Raw genomic sequence first — 22,001 nt, forward strand, 5'->3', positions numbered from 1 at the left:
TCATAAACGCGTTTTTTGTTGCTTCGTCCTGGAAAACCACAGGTTTGCATAAGAAATGTAAGCGACACTGGTTCAGAAACGTTTCAAACTTCTTCGGATCCCCGTAAAACCGCTCCGGAGGGGCCAAGGGGATTCCGGTGTTCTGTAGGACGTGCACCGTCGGGACTGGACCAGCCGATGGAGGGACGACAGAACCAGGAGTAAAGAACCCCCCGTTTGGTGGTGTAGAGGTTGAGGGCTGTGCGGCCTGAGAAGGAGGGGGTAGGGTTGCTTCACGTATGTAAGACCTACCTCCTTGTCTAGAGATACCCGCCACCTCTCTTCTAATGGTACCCATCTCTTTTTTGAGTTCTTGATTCTCTAGTCTAGAGGAGTGTACCTCCTGCTGTAAGGAATTGAAGCTTTCTAAGAGCGAGGTGAGTACCGCGTTAGTATCCATCGCTGGGGCTGGCTATTAACTTGGGCTTGACAATCTGTCAGGTGTCAGTAGCGCCAAGAATAATATACCACTAACCTTATGTACGGCCAGCAGGAACGATGCCGTGAAGAGCAGTTCCCAATGTCCCCTAAACACTAATCTCTCCACAATGCTATCGCCACACTAGGGGTAGAGAAGTATTCAAGGGAAAAGGGGAATGGGACAAAATAACAAAGGAATCCTGTTCCGTCACAGGAATGGATTACCGTCTTCTATACCCCCTCTGGGACCCCTGTATATAGAAGAAAACAAGAACAGAATGAGAAGTACCTCAATCACACATCCCACAAGTATACAGAAAAACAACTCCTATCAAACTTACAGGAAACAATTCCAGGATATTTCTTCAGAGGACAAGCTGGTATGCACATGGAAAATATGCATACCCTACGGTCTCTACCAGTAGCGCTGGTCAATGACTCTCCCCCTGGTTCACTGTTATAGGAAAGTTAGCAGGCACCTAGAGAGGAGAGCGCCTTGATGCGCAGTCTCCGACTCTCTGAGGGTACCTGAATACCTGTAGGGTTGGATGGTTCCTGGAGGAGTAATGAAGGGATGATCAACGTGTGCTGTGAGAGGAGAGCGCCTTTATGCGCAGTCTCCGACTCTCACGCTGGACGCTTCACTTCGGAGTGAACACAAACAACAAGAAATATGGATGTTATAGTTCCATGGTTTCCAGCGTGTCTAAAGTGCCCAGAACGTAAGTAAAATAACACAAATGTAGTTCTTCGGTTCGGGTCCTGAGCCGAGACTTGTAGCACCCGTCTGTCCAGAGGTGCTTCGGGAATACAGACAAGCGCAGTCAAATCAGCGTCTCCTGTTCGGCTCCTTTTGAACAGAGACGCGGGCTCTCAAGCAGTCCCGCGGTGATCCCGCGAACTATCAATCAGTCCCGCGGTGATACCGCGAACGAAGGAAAAGTGAGTGAGCGTTCAAGAATCACGGTCGCGCTTCATGTAGCGCGTTCCCAATCCCGGCAGCTACTTGATTTCGACAGGAACTCCGGGGAATCGCTATGAACGGCAAAACAGGTCCAAGGCTCTGCAGGCAGTTTGTCAAGCACCGTTACTCATGGAGGCGGGGCTTAAGTAGGAGTTTACTCTTTCCTGTCATTCTGTAATATGCCCCTAAGCCTTGTGGGATATGTAGTTCCTGATGCATACATACGTGACAGGCGAAACCGGGAAAGGTGAGGGTAGCGGCTGTATGTGTACCCATAAGCGCGACACTGCCTTATTTTCTATTGGAATGTGTTGCAGTACGTGTAAGCATCCATGCATGGTGCTAGACGTATTCCAAGGATGGGCTAGAGTATATTCATAACAAGCTGGCAGTGATCTCTGCACAAAATAAAGTTGGGGGCTGATGTATTCGTGCGTTGGTTTGTGAACAGCATTTGGGAGTACTTCAACTTTACCACTGCAGCACTACTTTATATACTACAAAATGATGTTTATGAATGGAACCAACTGTCCAAATGTGTCTACTGCCTCAAGTGCAGTCAATGCCCATTTATATCACAGGGTTTAATTGTGTTCCTACACTAAATGCAATACCTGCATTGCAGCTAGTCTTTAACAAAGACTGTGAGTCCTCTCAAGAGGTAATCCAATCATTTTATTTAAGTGTCTCTGACACTGATGCCCATATTTTCCTTTGAGTACTTGATTTGAGACTTTACCAATTAGTCAGTCAAATATCTTTATTTGCTACATTTCTCTAGCATAAAAGCACATTGAAAAATACAAACAGAATACAAATACAGTTTGCAAAATGCAGTTAAAAACAATACATAAACCCCCTCGCCCAGCTTGTGTGCAGAGAAATACAGGAAAAAGTATGTATCAAGTAAAAATTGCATAAATATGACCCGCCCAATATAAAAGACTAATACAACTGTAGTAATTTCCTTAAACACAGCAGCCTTATAGCATTGCACTTTCCAAAGTTTTAAAATCTGCCAAATCAAGGAGCCCAAGATGCATATCAAGGGGCTATGTAGCTGTTTCAACAACAGCAGGGAAGGTCTGCTCTGTCTAAACTTAAAAACTTTAAATAATGGCAATAAATGTTTCCTTCCAGGTATCTGATAAAAAGTGCAAAAGATCATAATATGTATATTTGTCTCGGTGGATATACCATCACAGAGGCAAGGGGTCAGATCCAATAAGGTGTGAGAGTTAGCTGGGTATCCTATCATAAGGGGTAGTATATTAAAATGAAATCTTGTAAGATCAAAGTGATGTTGTCTGTTCTGGTTAAGAGATAAATAATATTGAAGACCCTTATGCATGTAGACCAGATTAAACAAAATCACAGATGGTTTACACGTATCCACTTCCCATCTTTTTGACCTTGCCTCACCAAGAAATATTTGTTTAGTCTACCCTTTTTAATACAAGGACAGGAAAAGTCCGGTGAACCAGATAAGTCTGGGTGCCCTATCTCCTCGCACACAGGTTTCCGATAGGCAAACCACGAAATATCAAGAGCAGTGTGTAGTCTAAGGCAATCTTTTTAAACCAGTTTGTTAAGACCTGCTTCGTCGACTTTACTAGTGTAAGGGGATAAAATTAAGAGACACTTTAGGCCAGATTCACAGAACTAACTTAAGACAAAATCCTAAACTTACTACCATTAAGGACTCTTAACTTCTGTGAATACCGAAATGAGTAAGTGCCTTCTGTGAATACCAAAATGAGTAAGTGCCTTCTGTGAATACCAAAATGGTAGTAAGTTTAGAATTTTGTCTTAAATTAGTTCTGTGAATTGAGCCCTTTATTCTGACAGTCTCTGACACGAGGGTCCTCCTCATTTTAATAGATCTGACCCTGAATTTCTTTTCTGTTTTAAATTGTGTGTGGAGGGGGCAAAAGGGATATCCAGGTAAGGCCGAAGGCTTTCGAGATACGTCTTCAGCCATTTCATGAATGCCTCCTCAAACCCCATAGAGGAAGGCAATGATCTTGGCATTGTAAAACCAGAGCAATGTTTGAAACGTTACATATGTTAGTTTGAAAAAATAGTATGTACCAAATAATGTAAATTATTGGAAGCATTTATTTAATGCTACATACCGCCTCCCAGAACACCGCTGGGTGCTGTGCATTCCGCACTATCAATAGGTTCCATTTCACAGACTGAACTTATTGTAGCTAACAAAATATAGTGCGTAGTTTATTATCTATAATATAGAGGCATCGCCCGTCTCGGAATCACTTGAAATAGTTTTCCCTCTATATACGTGTTGTGACATATTACTTTTTGTCTTCATTTTTGAAAGGAAATGCCCATTTAATTGTGTAAAAATATATGATTGTGCAGAACTCAGCCAAAAAATTTTACGTACATGAAAACCATTTGTAGACCACTGTTCAAAAGTACTTATATTAACTAAAAGTTTACATGAGCCATGTTTAAACCTTAAATCAGTAAGTGAGAGGAGACACCACTTCTTTGCTAAGGGAAATTACATCAGGCCACTAGTCACTTTACAGACTTGATTACAACTTAAATGTTAGTTACACCTACATTTACAACTCATTCACTTCTACATTTATCCAGTATGCTGATGAGAGCAAAGTAACATGTTTTGCTCTACCTCACAGCAGCATAGCATTGCTTCTTCAGCTATTGTGTTATACAGCGCGATCCGGGACTATTTGTATCATATTATTTCAAGGCCAGGCTCAGAGTTGTATCATTCACATTCCCGTTATGTATTCCAAAACTCTTACCGATTTATCTCCGAAGCAAACATGCACTCGATACATTTTAGACTTTCATGGTTGAAAGCAGACTTAAAGCTACACAGCAAACAAAACGACCGCTCCACAAAACTCCTTCGCACACAAAACAGTCGCTCCTCTTTCCGCTTTGTTGTTCCCCAGAACTGCACGAGAACAACTTGGTGCCAAATAAAACATCGACGCCTTGGATTCTTTGAGGGAAACAAAGAAGCAATGCAACTTAAAAAAACATATTAGTACCTGTGATTGGCACTGCTCTTCTGAGAAGTAGTTCACACATTTCGCTTTCCGCGTATACTCATGAGCCGTTTTGGGTCGCTTTCTAGCTGTGTTTTCATCTTGCTTAGCAGATGGGAGGGGAACGTAAGTTCAGCAGCGGGTTTGCCTGGCTCTGGTGCGTTGTTTATCAAAAGAAAGCACGAAGATATCAAGCGAACTTCGGAGACTAGAAAATGTTTTCTCCAAATGCCTTGCTTGAAGAGGAAAGGAGACCATATAAGGTTATCACGATTAGAGTTACATGTGGTGCAGAGGGAGTGGTGTCCCCTTCACACTGCACCGAGCTTGGGAAAAGAAGACTCCCCAGTCCCCATCCGGTGTTATAAATTGTGTGAAAATTAACCAGTACGCAGGCCGCTGCAGTGGTCTCGGAGGACAGGGCAATTATATTCCACACTTCAACTCTCTCAAACAAGAAAAAACAAGCATTGGCATAGCCAATAGGTCTCGCCTTTGGGACCTTAGGAATATTTAGCCATGCAGCACATTATCCCCTGATCGTGCTTATTACATCTGTTGGAGTAATGTGTTGAGGTATAGTGTCTGAAAGCCAAGAGGATGTTTGTGCTACAATATGTTATGCATTGCTTTCTTCACGGATTTCACATGTACTAGTGTATGAATGACTTGCAGATGCATATAACGTATGTAGGTGTAGGATTCAGCATGATGTGCAGTGAGTGTGTGTCCCATTGTGCTATGGATGGTGTTTCAGATGTAAAACCAACAGTTGATGGACAGAATGCAGAACAATGTCATACATTCACCCCAGTACAGAGATCTGGGCCTAAATCCATCGTTTTTTTGCACTCCACACCACCCCAGTTTAGACATGGCCATATGCAAATCAGCCTTGACCCTGTGCTTCATGGGAACAGTCCAGCCCGAACCGCCAAGCCATGACTTCCATGGACCGGAATCAAGTATCCTAGGACCGGTTTCTGGCTATCGGCCGTCTTCAGCCAGGATAGCTTGACTCCAGTGGTGTGGAGAGCACGGGACTCACGTCTGAGCATACCCTTCCCACTCGGGGTGACAAATGGAAAACCAACAGTTGATGGACAGAATCCAGAACAATGTCATACATTCACCCCAGTACAGAGATCTGGGCCTAAATGCATAGTTTTTTTGCACTCCACACCACCCCAGTTCAGACATGGCCATATGCAAATCAGCCTTGACCCTGTGCCTCATGGGAACAGTCCAGTACGAACCGCCAAGCCATGTCTTCCCTCGACCGGCATCAAGCATCCTAGGACCGGTTTCTGGCTATCAGCCGTCTTCAGGCAGGATAGCTTGACTCCAATGGTGTGGAGAGCACGGGACTCACGTCTGCGCATACCCTTCCCACTCGGGGTGACAAATGCAAAACCAACAGTTGACGGATTGAATGCAGAACAATGTCATACATTCACCCCAGTACAGAGATCTGGGCCTAAATCCATCGTTTTTTTGCACTCCACACCACCCCAGTTCAGACATGGCCATATGCAAATCAGCCTTGACCCTGTGCCTCATGGGAACAGTCCAGCCCGAAACGCCAAGCCATGTCTTCCCTGGACCGGAATCAGGCATCCTAGGACTGGTTTCTGGCTATCAGCCGCCTTCAGCCAGGATAGCTTGACTCCAGTGGTGTGGAGAGCACGGGACTCACGTCTGAGCATACCCTTCCCAATCGGGTTGACAAATGCAAAACCAACAGTTGATGGACAGAATGCAGAACAATGTCATACATTCATCCCAGTACAGAGATCTAGGCCTAAATCCATGTTTTTTTTGCACTCCACACCACCCCAGTTCAGACATGGCCATATGCAAATCAGCCTAGACCCTGTGCCTCATGGGAACAGTCCAGCCCGAACCGCCAAGCCATGTCTTCCCTGGACCGGAATCAAGCATCCTAGGACCGGTTTCTGGCTATCAGACGTCTTCAGCCAGAATAGCTTGACTTCAGTGGTGTGGAGAGCACGGGACTCACGTCTGAGCATACCCTTACCACTCGGGGTGACAAATGCAAAACCAACAGCTGATGGACAAAATGCAGAACAATGTCATACATTCACCCCAGTACAGAAATCTGGGCTTAAATCCATCGTTTTTTTGCACTCCACACCACCCCAGTTCAGACATGGCCATATGCAAATCAGCCTTGACCCTGTGCCTCATGGGAACAGCCCAGCCCGAACCGCCAAGCCATGTCTTCCCTGGACCGAAATCAAGCATCCTAGGACCGGTTTCTGGCTATGAGCTGTCTTCAGCCAGGATAGCTTGACTCCAGTGGTGTGGAGAGCACGGGACTCACGTCTGAGCATACCCTTCCAACTCGGGGTGACAAATGCAAAACCAACAGTTGATGGACAGAATGCAGAACAATGACATACATTCACCCCAGTACAGAAATCTGGGCCTAAATCCATCGTTTTTTGCACTCCACACCACCCCAGTTCAGACATGGCTATATGCAAATCAGCCTTGACCCTGTGCCTCATGGGAACAGCCCAGCCCGAACCACCAAGCCATGTCTTCCCTGGACCAAAATCAAGCATCCTAGGACCGGTTTCTGGCTATCAGCCGTCTTCAGGCAGGATAGCTTGACTCCAGTGGTGTGGAGAGCACGGGACTCACGTCTGAGCATACCCTTCCCACTCGGGGTAACAAATGCAAAACTAACAGTTCATGGACAGAATGCAGAACAATGTCATACATTCACCCCAGTACAGAGATCTGGGCCTAAATCCATCGTTTTTTTGCAATCCACACCACCCCAGTTCAGACATGGCCATATGCAAATCAGCCTAGACCCTGTGCCTCATGGGAACAGTCCAGCCCGAACCACCAAGCCAAGTCTTCCCTGGACCGGAATCAAGCATCCTAGGACCGGTTTCTGGCTATCAGCCGTCTTCAGCCAGGATAGCTTGACTCCAGTGGTGTGGAGAGCAGGGGACTCACGTCTGAGCATACCCTTCCCACTCTGGGTGACAAATGCAAAACCAACAGATGATGGACAGAATGCAGAACAATGTCATACATTCACCCCAGTACAGAGATCTGGGCCTAAATCCATCATTTTTTTGCACTCCACACCACCCCAGTTCAACAAAGGCCATATGCAAATCAGCCTTGACCCTGTGCCTCATGGGAACAGTCCAGCACGAACCGCCAAGCAATGTCTTCACTGGACCGGAATCAAGCATCCTAGGACCGGTTTCTGGCTATCAGCCGTCTTCAGCCAGGATAGCTTGACTCCAATGGTGTGGAGAGCACGGTACTCACGTCTTAGCATACCCTTCCCACTCGGGGTGACAAATGCAAAACCAACAGTTGATGGACAGAATGCAGAACAATGTCATACATTCACCCCAGTACAGAGATCTGGGCCTAAATCCATTGTTTCTTTGCACTCCACACAACCCCAGTTGAGACATGGCCATATGCAAATCAGCCTTGACCCTGTGCCTCATGGGAACAGTCCAGCCCGAACCGCCAAGCCATGTCTTCCCTGGACCAGAATCAAGCATCCTAGGACCGGTTTCTGTCTATCAGCCGTCTTCAGCCAGGATAGCTTGACTCCAGTGGTGTGGAGAGCACGGGACTCACGTCTGAGCATTCCCTTCCCATTTGGGGTGACAAATGCAAAACCAACAGTTGATGGACAGAATGCAGAACAATGTCATACATTCACCCCAGTACAGAGATCTGGGCCTAAATCCATCATTTTTTTGCACTCCACACCACCCCAGTTCAGACATGGCCATATGCAAATCAGCCTAGACCCTGTGCCTCATGGGAACAGTCCAGCCCGAACCCCCAAGCCATGTCTTCCCTGGACCGGAATCAAGCATCCTAGGACCGGTTTCTTGCTATCAGCCGTCTTCAGCCAGGATAGCTTGACTTCAGTGGTGTGGAGAGCACGGGACTCACGTCTGAGCATACACTTCCCACTCGGGGTGACAAATGCAAAACCAACCGTTGATGGACAGAATGCAGAACAATGTCATACATTCACCCCAGTACAGAGATCTGGGCCTAAATCCATAGTTTTTTTGCACTCCACACCACCCCAGTTCAGACATGGCCATATGCAAATCAGCCTAGACCCTGTGCCTTATGGGAACAGTCCAGCCCGAACCGCCAAACCATGTCTTCCCTGGACCGGAATCAAGCATCCTAGGACCGGTTTCTGGCTATTAGCTGTCTTCAGCCAGGATAGCTTGACTCCAGTGGTGTGGAGAGCACGGGACTCACGTCTGAGCATACCCTTCCCACTCGGGGTGACAAATGCAAAACCAAAAGTTGATGGACAGAATGCAGAACAATGTCATACATTCACCCCAGTACAGAGATCTGGGCCTAAATCCACAGTTTTTTTCTACTTTGGGCCCGATTCACAGACCTTACTTAAGACAAAATCCTAAACTTACTACCATTAAGGACTCCTAACTTCTGTGAATACCGAAATGAGTAAGTGCCTTCTGTGAATACCAAAACGAGTAAGTGCCTTCTGTGAATACCAAAATGGTAGTAAGTTTAGGATTATGTCTTAAGTTAGTTCTGTGAATTGGGCCCTTTATTCTGACAGTCTCTGGCACGAGGGTCCTCCTCATTTTAATAGATCTGACCCTGAATTTTTTTTCTGTTTTAAAATGTGTGTGGAGGGGGCAAAAGGGATATCCAGGTAAGGCCGAAGGCTTTCGAGATACGTCTTCAGCCATTTCATGAAGGCCTCTTCAAACCCCATAGAGGAAGGCAATGGTCGTGGCATTGTAAAACCAGAGCAATGTTTGAAACGTTACATATGTTAGTTTGAAAAAATAGCATGTACCAACTAATGTAAATTATTGGAAGCATTTATTTATTGCTACATACCCCCTCCCAGAACACCGCTGGGTGCTGTGCATTCAGGCACTATCAATAGGTTCCATTTCACAGACTGAACTTATTGTAGCGAACAAAATATAGTGCGTAGTTTATTATCTAAAATTTAGAGGCATGAAAACCATTTGTAGACCACTGTTGAAAAGTACTTACATTAACTAAAAGTTTACATGAGCCATGTTTAAACCTTAAATCGGTAAGTGAGAGGAGACACCACTTCTTTGCTAAGGGAAATTACATCAGTACACTAATCACTTTACAGACTTGATTACAACTTAAATGTTAGTTACACCTACATTTACAACTCATTCACTTCTACATTTATCCAGTATGCTGAGTGATAAGAGCAAAGTAACCTGCTTTGCTCTACCGTTCAGCAGCATAACATTGCTTCTTCAGCTATTGTGTTATACAGCGCGATCCCGGACTATTTGTATCATATTATTTCAAGGTCAGGCTCAGAGTTGTATCATTCATATTCCCGTTATGTATTCCAAAAACTCTTACCGATTTATCTCCGGAGCAAACAATGCTCTCGATACATTTTAGCCTTTCATTCACCTCAGTACAGAGATCTGGGCCTAAATCCATCTTTTTTTTCACTCCACACCACCCCAGTTCAGACATGGCCATATGCAAATCAGCCTAGACCCTGTGCCTCATGGGAACAGTCCAGCCCGAACCGCCAAGCCATGTCTTCCCTGGACCGGAATTAAGCATCCTAGGACCGGATTCTGGCTATCAGCCGTCTTCAGCCAGGATAGCTTGACTCCAGTAGTGTGGAGAGCACTGGACTCACTTCTGAGGATACCCTTCCCACTCGGGGTGACAAATGGAAAACCAACAGTTTATGGGCAGATGTGTCAGTAAGAGGGTTCAAGAGAACAATGGGACTCTTGTTGTCTTGATTTCAGAACACTACTTTCTTAGATTTCGGATTTGGGTGTTACACAAATGTGTTTGTATTTACTTTTTTAACAAATAACATATTAGTGCTTTTCCGGAAAACTAATTTGTAGAGCTGATTTGCGGTCCTTTCAGACATCTTAACACATGGATACATTTTGAAAAGTAATGGGGAGAGCAGGCATATAATGTGCTTATCCTTTTACAAGCAGGGAAGACTGAGGAATGAGTACAGGCCTTCTATATTGCTGCCATCACTCTTATCAGCCTGGTCAGTGCCCACATGCAACAGCCAGACATTTAGGCTCATGTTTCATGGAAGTTCTTGCAGCTGAAAAAAGGGAAAAAATCTAACATTTAATGGACATGGTTCTTGTGAAACATCCATGGAAAGGGCTACATCAATAAAGCCTGGTAGAGAGCTTTTTCTAGTGACCAGACTGGACTTGCATCTATTTTATTGTGAATCTAAAAAGCAGAACATATTTACATGACGAACATGTTGTTGAGAACACAGTTGTCGTATGACATACATATTCCAAAAATCAAATTCCAGCCCACAGAGGCAGTGGTGGTTGCTTTGAGGGCATTTACTGTTGAGACCAATGAACACGCGCTGGAAAGTAGCAAAGACAAGATTTACAAGCTTGTTTTATTTTGCGTACCCACTGTCTATTGAGTGTTTTTTTTCACACTCTTGCCGTCAAGCCGAATTCTGGGGCCAGGGCAAGGTGCACACATTTTCTGTGAAAAAGCAGCACCCCTTTAAACCCGCTGCTCTGTGCTGTGGACTAAGGGGAGAGTTAGATGTGCTGAGCAGGTAGTGCAGTGAGAACATGGCAAAGAACATGCGTCTATGCTCAGAGAGGAGACGATGTTTCCAAGTGACCTGAGAGACCGGGACTGGTCAGAAACAGACGTGTTCCTGTAATTTCAGGTGAGGCCGGTGCTGCCTCGTTAAGTGCGAAGTGTTCTGGGGTTTGCCTGGGGTGGGGGGGGGGAGCTTCACGGGGATTGTGCCATCTACTGCCCAAAAAAATAATCAAATCCCATAATTAACGCAAGCCCGCTCCATTTGCGCAATCCAGGGATAAATTAGTAATGTAAGTCTCGGAGCACAGGCTGCAAGAGGGGCAGGCGGAGGATGCTTCGGTCTGCAAGGAGCCCGGTGCACACTTGCAAGCACGGTCAGTGACTCACTCTGCAGCCAGCTTCAGGAAACAACAAGTACAAACTTGCGCACGCTGTAACCCATGGGTTAACAAGTGGGAGGGGTGGGGAGAGTGCGGCCGAGAGCACACACAGCGTTTCTCTTGCGGGAGAGTGCAGGGGCACCATCTGTTTGAAAGGTAATTACAAACAGATGTCGCCAAAGCTCATTTCCGCAAGGAGCCCTTTCGTGCTTACAATGTTTCTAGGAAAAATGTTTAAAGAGAGGGTTAAGCGTCCCGGCAGACTGACTTACAACATTAATTTAAAGATCCGGAGGAACTGAAGGGACAAGTTGTCATTTTTAAGATGGTCTGCATTGTCAAGTTTTGCTATCAAACATTTTTCCAATAATTTTAAGAAACAGTGCACAGCAAAGCTCTTTCAGGTTTCCATGGTTTTAGAGTGCTCTAAGTGTCTGAATATGCATGCCGACAATGAACACATCTCTGCGGAGTGTTCACATAATGGGCATGTTGCGGTACATAATTGCATGTTGTTTCAGAAATGTTGAGAATCCGGCGCAAACTCCAGGATGGAAGTGGATAAATCTTGCCCCTTGCAGCTTTTCTGGTGTAATCATTATATTAAAAAAAAAAATCTTGAAATGTGCCCGAGGTCGGAAAGAAGGCGCAATGCAGAGAAGTAAGCTGCAGCAGGCTTTTTTTTCTGTCAAAAATACAAAAAAACATTGAGATGTTAGGAAGCACTGTAGCAAAAACTAACAAGCAAAGAGCCTCCCAAGGCCGTGAGTGTGGTGGAAGGTAAACTATTTTAAAGTGGAGGAAGTGTGCCTAAAGAAACTAACGAGCAAAAACAAAAAAAGCGTTTCCCTTGCAGGAGCGAGTAGGGGCACCATCTGTTTAAAAGTTAATTACAAACAGATGGTTTCAAAGCTCGCTCCCGTAAGGGGATCGACAGACGTGCACAAGTTGCCATTGAAAGCAATGCAAAGCGTACACGTATTTGGCCGAAAAAGTGAGTCGATTCCTAAAGGTCTTCTCCTATGCTGCGCATGCGCGCTGTTTAGGCAAGACCTAAACAGACAAGAGAGAATAAGTGGCGTTAAGGGCTTGGCTGAATACTTTTAACCTGGGGAACCAGCATCAATTCCGATGTCAGCTTAACGTCCTGTGATCCTGGGCAAATCGCTTAATCTCCCTGTGCCTATTACAAGCATTGGTAAAGCCGATAGGTTTCTCCTATGTGCGATTAATTGGCTTTGTCAATATCTTTTTTTTATAAACATGTTGCTGAGAGGGACAAGGTGTATAATGGGAGCATGTATAAGAAACAGAGAGGCATATTTACAAGCCTGTTGCGCCACCAGAGCACCACAATGAGGCCCTGATTGCGCACCAATGCATTTTAACATGTATAATCATGATCATACGTAGGAATTCAGGTTGTTAGTAAGTTATACAAAAAAGGAGAATGTATTAGCTCACATGTAGGCAATCATAATAGCTGAATTATTACAATTTCCCATTTTGTTCAAAGCAGCTGACATTAATCTAAGATGGTCGCTGCATTATCGAAAGCAATTAGAAGTGCTATTCTATTCCAGCTTCGTTTAGATGTAAGGCCAAGATTTTTTTTGTATGTCTAGGTTGTCAGTCTTTCTCGCTATTCGTGATTGCTCCCATCACCCTACTATTAGAAAGAAATCTGAAATTTATTTAGAATGTACTTGTCGGAAAACAGTTTGTACAACACATCATTTACAACAAAATACGTTTACCACACCTCCTTTCCCACACAATTCCTTTACCATGCATTGTGTTTACCATGTAAGTCTTTTATCACACATTTGCCTTTATCACACATGTCTTCAAAATGAAAATGTAAGTATATATCAGGTTTGTGAAACTCTATAAATATGTATCATGACCTAATTGAAGGCTTTTTGCCGAAACACGTAGGTCTGTTTTTCTGGCCATATGGACTTTGCAAAAAAAATATAAGATACAAAGTCAATAAAGATTGTGGCTGAAATCCTCATACCTCAGTATGAGCTGTCTTCCTGTGTTCCCCATAAACTGATCGATCGGTCAGAAGGATTACATGGGCAGTATCCAGAAGTGAGTATTCTATATATTTGAGAGCAAGCAATCTGCACCCTATGGCCATGCATAGGCAATTGTTAATAATATTCACCATTGGTGTAATCCAGAAGGTGCTAAGTATGAAATTGTATGGTAGAGTACCACTGCCCAGAACCAATCTGCAGTAATAGGAGATCCTTAATTACAGATTAAATACACCCCAATTTTAAACACACACCCCCACACTGCCCCAGGGCCCACCACCTTCCGGGGCTATCTTCATGCTGGGAGGGGGGCCGCGCTACCCCCCTCATGGAGCCCTTGATGGCCTTGGGTACTGACACCCCCTAGGACCGGCTCCTGCAATGTCCCAGGGTGCTCACCCCCCGGACATTGCCGTTTGCTATGGCAGCGCAGGAGCAAGACTCCCACCCTGACATAGCAAATACTGCTTTGCTTCGTTGAAGTGAGAGCAGGAAACCTGCTTTCGCTTCAACAAAGCAAAGCAGAATTTCTTTTGGGCTAGGGGGGCTGCATGTTAGCAGCTCCCCTTGCCCAAAAGCAATGTCGGCTCCCACAGGAGGCGGGGAGCTGGCAGGGACTGTGGAGGCTTTGGGGCTCCCCCCATGGTCCCCAATATATGGCCAGGCCCATGGGATGGGGTCCCTTGGGCCAGAGGTGGCCCAGGGAAGGGGGGCCGTGCGCCCCCCCTCCCTTTGTAATTAAAAAAATAAATAAGGTCAGGCCCCAGGGATGGGGTCCCCAGGGCCAAAATTGCCCTCAGGAGGGAGGCCACACGGCCCCCTCCAACATGTTAAAAATTAAAAAAGGCTGGCCAGGCCCCGGGGGATGGGGTCCCCGGGGACAAGAGAGGCCCAGGGAATGGGGGGCCACAAGGCCCTCCTTCCAAAAATATATATATGAAAAAGAAATGGCCAAGCCCCAGGGGATGGGGTCCCCGGGGCCGAATATGGCCTAGGGAAGGGGGGCCAAGCGGCCCTCCTTCCCGAGAAATAATAATATATTTTTTAAATAAACAAGGCCATGTCCCGGGGATGGGGTCCATGATGGCAAAATCAGCCTTGGGGGGAGGGCTGTGTGGCCTCATCCTGCTAAAAAAAATGGGTCAGGCCCTGGGGGTTGGGGTCCCCAGGGCCCAAAAAATTCTAAAAGAAGGGGAGCCGCACAGCCCCACTTCTAAAAATGGAAAAAGAAAAGAAAAGCCGGTATCTCGCTGGATGCTCCGTCCCTCCTTGCACCACTCAGCAAACACGCCCCTGGGAGCGTTCTGGGTTGGGGGATTTAGTCCCCCTTGATTCCTGAGGGTCCCTGGGGGCTAACTAGCCCACCAGGTACCTCCACTAATCCCCACACAGTGGGATTGCTGAGAGGTGGTCCGAGGCCATGCCCCTTTTTACACCACTCTGCAATAGGGTGACCAAGCGTCCGTAAATTTCACAGACCGTCCGTAATTGGGACCTCACGCCCGTTGTCCATGATGATCTTTTTTACTGATGCCTTTTGTCCGTAATCTTGGCCTTTGGGAAACAGCACTGTTCCCCTGTGAGAATCCTCAGAGCCCTGATGGACCCTTCTCCGCCTTGCACTCCTCTGAGCGCAAGAGCAGCCCCACCCTGCCCATTGTCATTCTGTAGGCGACTGATTGCCACATACAGAATGTCAATGGGGCATTCTGGCTAGTAAAGCATGTGGTGGGCCTACACCAGCCTCAGGCATCCTGTCAGAAAAAAGAAATGTATGATAACACCCTTGCTGCTACAAGAGATTCCAGTTAATCAAAATAAGGCGGTGAAAGAAGTTAAAAAAAAGGGTCATAGTTCTTTCACAGTCTCATCATTTTAAAACGGATGCATTTTCAATATTATATTCAAGGAAGCCATGGTTTCAGCTTTTTTACGTTATGCAAATAACATCTATTGACAAAGCCTATAGTTCTGGCTTGTTGTAGGTGTAACATGACTTGCTGTATTATATATCTGAACACAGAAGCAGCAAAATACCAGATGGGCTGCACACTATGCTAAGCACAGATTTTTAGCGTAGGTGTTTTAAACTATGCCCTTAATTACATCGAGCACCCCCTTTGGAGAGACCCCTCAGTTTTGTCATCCCACTTAAAGCCCTGGAAAGAACACCATGCCACAGTCACCTCATGTCCTGGCACTGGGCATCATGCATGACTCATGACTTTCAAGGTTTCAGATTGACTATGTGCAGATGCATCTTGAACCCCTGCCTTTGCTTTAGGAACTACAGCAAGTGGTGAGTTCCTGATGGGTCTCTTCTGTCTGCAACTGTGCAGGCGAAGGCTCAGCTCACAGTTAATGTGAAAAGGTAGAGGAGAGAGTAAGTGAAGGGATGGGTGGATGGCTGGATGGTTTAATGAAAGGGTGAATGGTTGAATGAAAGGGTGAATGGATGGATGATGGATGATGAGAGAGAATGGGTGGATGGATGAGTGAAATAATGGATGGCTGGATTAATGAACTGATAAGTGAAAGGGTGAATGGATGGACAGATGTGTGAAAGGGTGGGTTTAAGGATGGATGAGTGAGTGAAAGGGAAGGAACATGGGCAAAAGGTTGGATAGATGAGTGAAGGAGTGAAAGGGTGGATGGATGAGAGAAAAGATGGATGGATGATTGAAAGGATGGATGAGTGATGGGGTCAATGGATGGATTCATGAGTGGATAACTAGATGGATGGTTGGGTGGATGGAAGGAAGGATGGATGGCTAAGTGAAAGGGTCAATGGAGAGAGAGAAAGGGAGTATGGATGTGTGGATGACTAAGAGGGTGAATATGTGGAAGGATGAGTGACTGGGTGGATGGATGAGTAAGTGAAAGGGTGGCTGAATGGGTGAAAGGGTAAATGGCTGGATGGATGAGTGAATGGATGGATAGGTGGACGAGCGGATGGATGAGTGTGCGGATAGATAGGGTTAAAGGGTGGATGGATGAGTAAAAGGGTCGATGGAGGGATGGATAAGTGAAATGATGGATGGAAGGATACATGATGGGTAGGTTTGCAAGTGGTTGAATATGTTTGGATCTGGATTAGCTGCATTTTATGCTTGTCACTTTACATCTCACAATGTCTATCTTAGCAGATCTTCCCGACCATTTCTCTCAACAAACATGCCTGCTAAGGACCATCAATTGTGAACAAAATATCAGACTGGACAACCCAGTGCTGTAACCATATATATATAGAGATTATAATTATATGAAATACCACAAAAAGACCTGCACAGTTGATCAAAGCTGTGTGCATACTGAAAAACAGTAAAGTATGCGATTGTTTCAACCTAATATAAACTTCTTTTGACTAGTGCTTAAATGGTTGTCTATTTGCTTACTTGCATACTATTGCGCAACCTCCTCTGATGGGTCTGTAAAACTTACCTTTTTCCAGACGTTTTGTCCTGAATTTTGACCTCCTGTACTGAATTTTTGTCCTGAATTTTGACCCTTTGTCCTAAATTTTTACACTCACCGTCCTGAATTTGCACCCATGCCAGTTGGTTGCCCTATTCTTCAAACGGGCTTCTTGGCACACTGCTGGTGGGGCGGTGAGGCCCTCTTGTGTCCTGAGGACCTCAGGACACAGGTGGACTTCATCCTCCCAGCAGCAGTGCGCCAGGAGGCACGTTTGCAGAGTGGTGTGCAAAAAGGGGCATGGCCCGGACCACTCTCAGCAATCCAGTTGTGTGGGGCTTACTGGAGGTACCTGATAGGCTAATTGGCCCCCAGGGACCCTCAGGAGGCAAGGGGACTTCATCCCCTAACCAAGAGAACACCAGCAGGCGTGTTTGCGGAGTGGTGGACAAAGGGGGCATGACATGTGTCCACCTATCAGCAATTCCTGAGCGCTGGTCAGAGGCCCAGCCCCCTTTCTGCAACACAATGTAAACGCGAATACCAGTTAAAGAATCCTTTGTAATGTAATAGGTTCTCTCATTTGTGAGAGTTAGAGCTGATGGTGTTGTAAAAGATTGTTACTAATGTTTTTTGGTGTAGAGTGGATGTATGGTGTGTGTAGTGGAATTATGTGGTAGGTTGTGCAGTGAAATTATGTGAATAGAAAGTATGTGGTATTTAGTTTATAGGAATTATGTGGAGTGGGATTATGTATTTTGGAGAATAATTATGTGGCATTGTAGTCAGTGTTGTGGAGTGGTAACCTCAGGTTTAGTATTCCTTCTTTCCAAAGAAGTTAAACTATTAATTCAAGCAGACACCAATAAAAAAAGAACCACTGAGGAGCACTTCCAGACCTAGTCAGATGTATGAGCAGGGCCACTGTATTTATGTAACTGTTCGGCTGCACTAATTGTCACCTAATTACAAATTTGCCGCATTTGCCAAATATTCCATCATCTGCTGCCTAATCTGCAGATTTGAACAAAAAAGCCTTGTTTCTAGCTCAAATGCCTTAAATGTTCCCAGAAATGCAGCGTCACATGTTACAGCATGGTGGAAGGGTCTTTGGAAAGCTGGAATGGTCATGTGTTACTTATTGCTAAATATGGGTGTTATTTGGTACTAATAGTGCACACACCCTTTTTTCTTTTGGCGCCCCTCTTGCCTCTTTTTGCATTTCTCTTGCTTTCTGCACCTTTCTTCCTCTTTCTATACCTCACAGTCTTCTTTCTGCACCCCACTTGCCTCTTTCAGCACCTCTGTTGCTTTTTTCAGATCTCTTGCCTCTTTCTGCACCTCTCTTGCTTCTTTCTGCACCTCACTTGCCTTTTTCTGCACTTGACTTGCTTCTTTCTACACCCCTCTTGCCTCTTTCTGCTCCTTTCTTGCGTCTTTCTGCATTTCTCTTACCTGTTTCTGCACTTCTGTTCCCTTTTTCTGTACCTCTCTTGCCTCTTTCTGCACCTCACTTGTGTCTTTCTGCACCTCACTCTCGTCCTTCTGCACTTCTCTTGCCTCTTTCTGCATTTCTTGAGCCTCTTTCTGTACCTTTCTTGCCTCTTTCTACACCTCAAGTGCCTCTTTCTGTACTTCTCTTGCTTCTTTCTACAGGTATCTTGCCTCTTTTTATACCTCTCTTGCCTCTTTCCTCTCCTTTCTTGCCTCTTTCTGCATTTCTCTTACCTGTTTCTGCACTTCCGTTGCATCTTTCTGTACCTCTCCTGCCTCTTTCTGCACCTCACTTGCGTCTTTCTGCACCTCACTCTTGTCCTGCTGTACTTCTCTTGCCTCTTTCTGCATTTCTCAAGCCTCTTTTTGTACCTCTCTTGCCTCTGTCTGCAACTCACTTGCCACTTTCTGCTCTTCTATTGCCTCTTTCTGAACCTCACTCTTTTCTTTCTGCACCTATCTTGCTTCTTTCTGCACCTCACTTGCTTCTTTCTGCATCTATCTTGCCTCTTTCTGTACCTCTGTTGCCTCTTTCTGCATATCTATTGCTTCTTTCTGCGCTCCTCTTGCCTCTTTCGGCACCCTTCTTGTCTCATTCAGCACCTCTGTTGCTTCTTTCTCCACTTCTCTTCCTCCTTTTTGTATCCCATTTGCCTCTTTCCGTATCCCTGTTCCTTCTTTCTGCACCTTTCCTGCCTGTTTCTGCACATTTTGTGCCTCCTTCTGCACATCTGTTGCTTCTTTCTGCAATTCTTTTGCCTCTTACTGTACCCCTACAGCCTCTTTCTGCACCCGTTGCTTCTTTCTACACTTCACTTGCTTCTTTCTGCACCTAACTCTCGTCCTTCTGTACTTCTCTTGCCTCTTTTTACATTTCTCAAGCCTCTTTCTAGACCTCTCTTGCCTCTGTATGCACCTCACTTGCCACTTTCTGCTCTTCTATTGCCTCTTTCTGAACCTCACTCTCTTCTTTCTGAACCTCTCTTGCTTCTTTCTGCACCTCACTTGCTTCTTTCTGCACCTATCTTGCCTCTTTCTGCACCTCTGTTGCCTCTTTCTGCATATCTATTGCTTCTTTCTGCGCTCCTCTTGCCTCTTTCAGCACCCTTCTTGTCTCATTCAGCACCTCTGTTGCTTCTTTGTCCACTTCTCTTCCTCCTTTTTGTATCCCATTTGCCAATTTCCGTATCCCTGTTCCTTCTTTCTGCACCTTTCCTGCCTGTTTCTGCACATTTCGTCCCTCTTTCTGCACATCTGTTGCTGCTTTCTGCAACTGTTTTGCCTCTTACTGTACCCCTATAGCCTCTTCCTGCACCCGTTGCTTCTTTCTACACTTCACTTGCTTCTTTCTGCACCTATCTCTCGTCCTTCTGCACTTCTCTTGCCTCTTTTTAAATTTCTCGAGCCTCTTTCTAGACCTCTCTTGCCTCTGTATGCACCTCACTTGCCACTTTCTGCTCTTCTATTGCCTCTTTCTGAACCTCACTCTCTTCTTTCTGGACCTCTCTTGCTTCTTTCTGCACCTCACTTGCTTCTTTCTGCATCTATCTTGCCTCTTTCTGCACCTCTGCTGCTCTTTCTGCATATCTATTGCTTCTTTCTGCGCTCCTCTTTCCTCTTTCTGCACTCTTCTTGTCTCATTCAGCACCTCTGTTGCTTCTTTCTCCACTTCTCTTCCTCCTTTTTGTATCCTATTTGCCTCTTTCCGTATCCCTGTTCCTTCTTTCTGCACCTTTCCTGCCTGTTTCTACACATTTCTTGCCTCCTTCTGCACATCTGTTGCTTCTTTCTGTACTTTTCTTGCCTCTTACTGTACCCCTCTAGCCTCTTTCTGCACCCAATGTTTTCTTTCTACACTTCTCTTGCTTCTTTCTGCATCCATCTGGCCTCTTTTTGCCCCCTCCTCCCTATTTTTGCACCTTGTTGCTGCTTTCTGCATATCTCTTGGTTCTTGCTGCACTTCTTTTGCCTCTATCTGCACCGCTCTTGCTTCTTTCTGCATCCCTGTTTCTGTTTCTGCACACGTCTTCCCTCTTTCTGCAACTCTCTTGCTTCTTACTTCTCTTCCTTCTTTCTGCACTTTTCTTGATTCTTTATGCACCCTTCTTCCCTTTTTTGCATCCCCTTTGTCTCTTTCTGCAGTACTCTTGCAATTTTCTGTACCTCTCTTGCCTCTTTCTGCACCTTACTTGCCTCTTTCTGTACTTCTCCTGCTTCTTTCTACATATCTGTTGCTTCTTTCAGCAATTTTCTTGCCTCTTTCTGCACTTCTCTTGCTTGTTTCTGTACCTCTCACGTCTTTTTGTACCTCTGATGGCTCTTTCTTGCCCTTCATTTGCATGTTTCTGCTCCCCTCTAGCACCAGTCTGCACCCTCTCCCCTCTTTCTGCACCTCTCTTGCCTCTTTCTGCACCCCTGTTCCCTCCTTCTGTACCTTTCCTGCCTGTTTCAGCACCTCACTTGCCTCTTTCTGTACTGCTCTTGCTTCTTTCTGCACTGCTTTTGCAAATTTCTGCATTCCTCATGCCTCTTTTTGTACCCACTTCCCTATTTCTCTACCTCTCTTGCTTCTTTCTGCACTTTTTTTGCTTCTTTCTGCATCTGCCTTAAAAATGTCTGTATCCCTCTCACCTCTTTCTACAGCCCTGTTCCTTCTGCACTTCTCTTGCCTCTTTTTAAATTTCTCGAGCCTCTTTCTAGACCTCTCTTGCCTCTGTATGCACCTCACTTGCCACTTTCTGCTCTTCTATTGCCTCTTTCTGAATCTCACTCTCTTCTTTCTGGACCTCTCTTGCTTCTTTCGTCCATGCTTAATAACAAGCACCTTCCTTGCACAGACTTGGTGGAGGCTGCGGACCTTCTGGGATTAGCGATCTCCTCGCCTAACGGCGCAGCATGTTCGAGGGACACCGAGGGGGGCAAGTGCGACAAGGTGGTGGTTTTTGGCAGAAAACGGGAAGAGGGAGCAAGACAACTCTGTACAGAAGTCCGCAAACTGTTGGTTCCAGGGTTGGACTGTTCTTGTTATCAGTGAGGTTAAATACTCTCTGTCAAGGGGAAATCAGTGGGTGGGTGGATGGAGCTGAGGACTTGCACTTACCTCAACATTTGATGAGCCACCTGCTCAGACAGACTTGAGCACACTCCGGACTGAAGTCTACGAACTGTGGGTCCCACATTTGGGCTGTACTTGCTGTCAGTGAAGCCAAACACTCCCCGCAATGGGAGCAGTAAGGAGGTATTAATGGGAGGGTTGATGGAGCAGAGTACTTGCACTTATCTTGTTTATTGCGGAGCCACCTGCACAGACTCAGGTGCACAGCTAATGCAAGGAGAAATTGGGGTCCAAAAGGCACTAAGTGACTCTGCTGCTCAGTTGTACATATGCCTTAGATGTTGAAAATGTTGGGGCTGTGGGGGCGAAATGGTTTTGCTCCTAGAGTTTCTTTCTTGTAATGACGTTCCCCTCTGAGATGGGGATTGTCGGAACTCGTAGTTCTTTTTTATACTGTTTTGTTGTGCTAGTTCGATGTCATGAGGTCTTTTCTGTGCTTTGCCTTTGCTG

General features: G+C 45.6%; 1 protein-coding gene across 3 annotated transcripts in view; it reads right to left on the minus strand.

The window, feature by feature from the left end:
• The window catches only part of LOC147683516 (alpha-1,4-N-acetylglucosaminyltransferase-like), a 427,778-nt gene that overhangs the window by 164,225 nt on the left and 241,552 nt on the right, over window positions 1–22,001 (minus strand). The window contains exon 1 of one of the 3 annotated variants that reach the window (XM_086943920.1): window positions 4,471–4,635. The exons of 1 other annotated variant lie outside the window; for it this stretch is intronic. The gene's annotated coding sequence lies outside the window, so the exon portion shown is untranslated. Of the gene's footprint in view, window positions 1–4,470; window positions 4,636–22,001 lie in introns of those variants that run through there. One more of the 3 variants, XM_086943921.1, reaches the window with a different exon arrangement.

Source organism: Lissotriton vulgaris, chromosome 11 (assembly GCF_964263255.1).
Source record: "Lissotriton vulgaris chromosome 11, aLisVul1.2, whole genome shotgun sequence".
NCBI lineage: Eukaryota > Metazoa > Chordata > Amphibia > Caudata > Salamandridae > Lissotriton > Lissotriton vulgaris.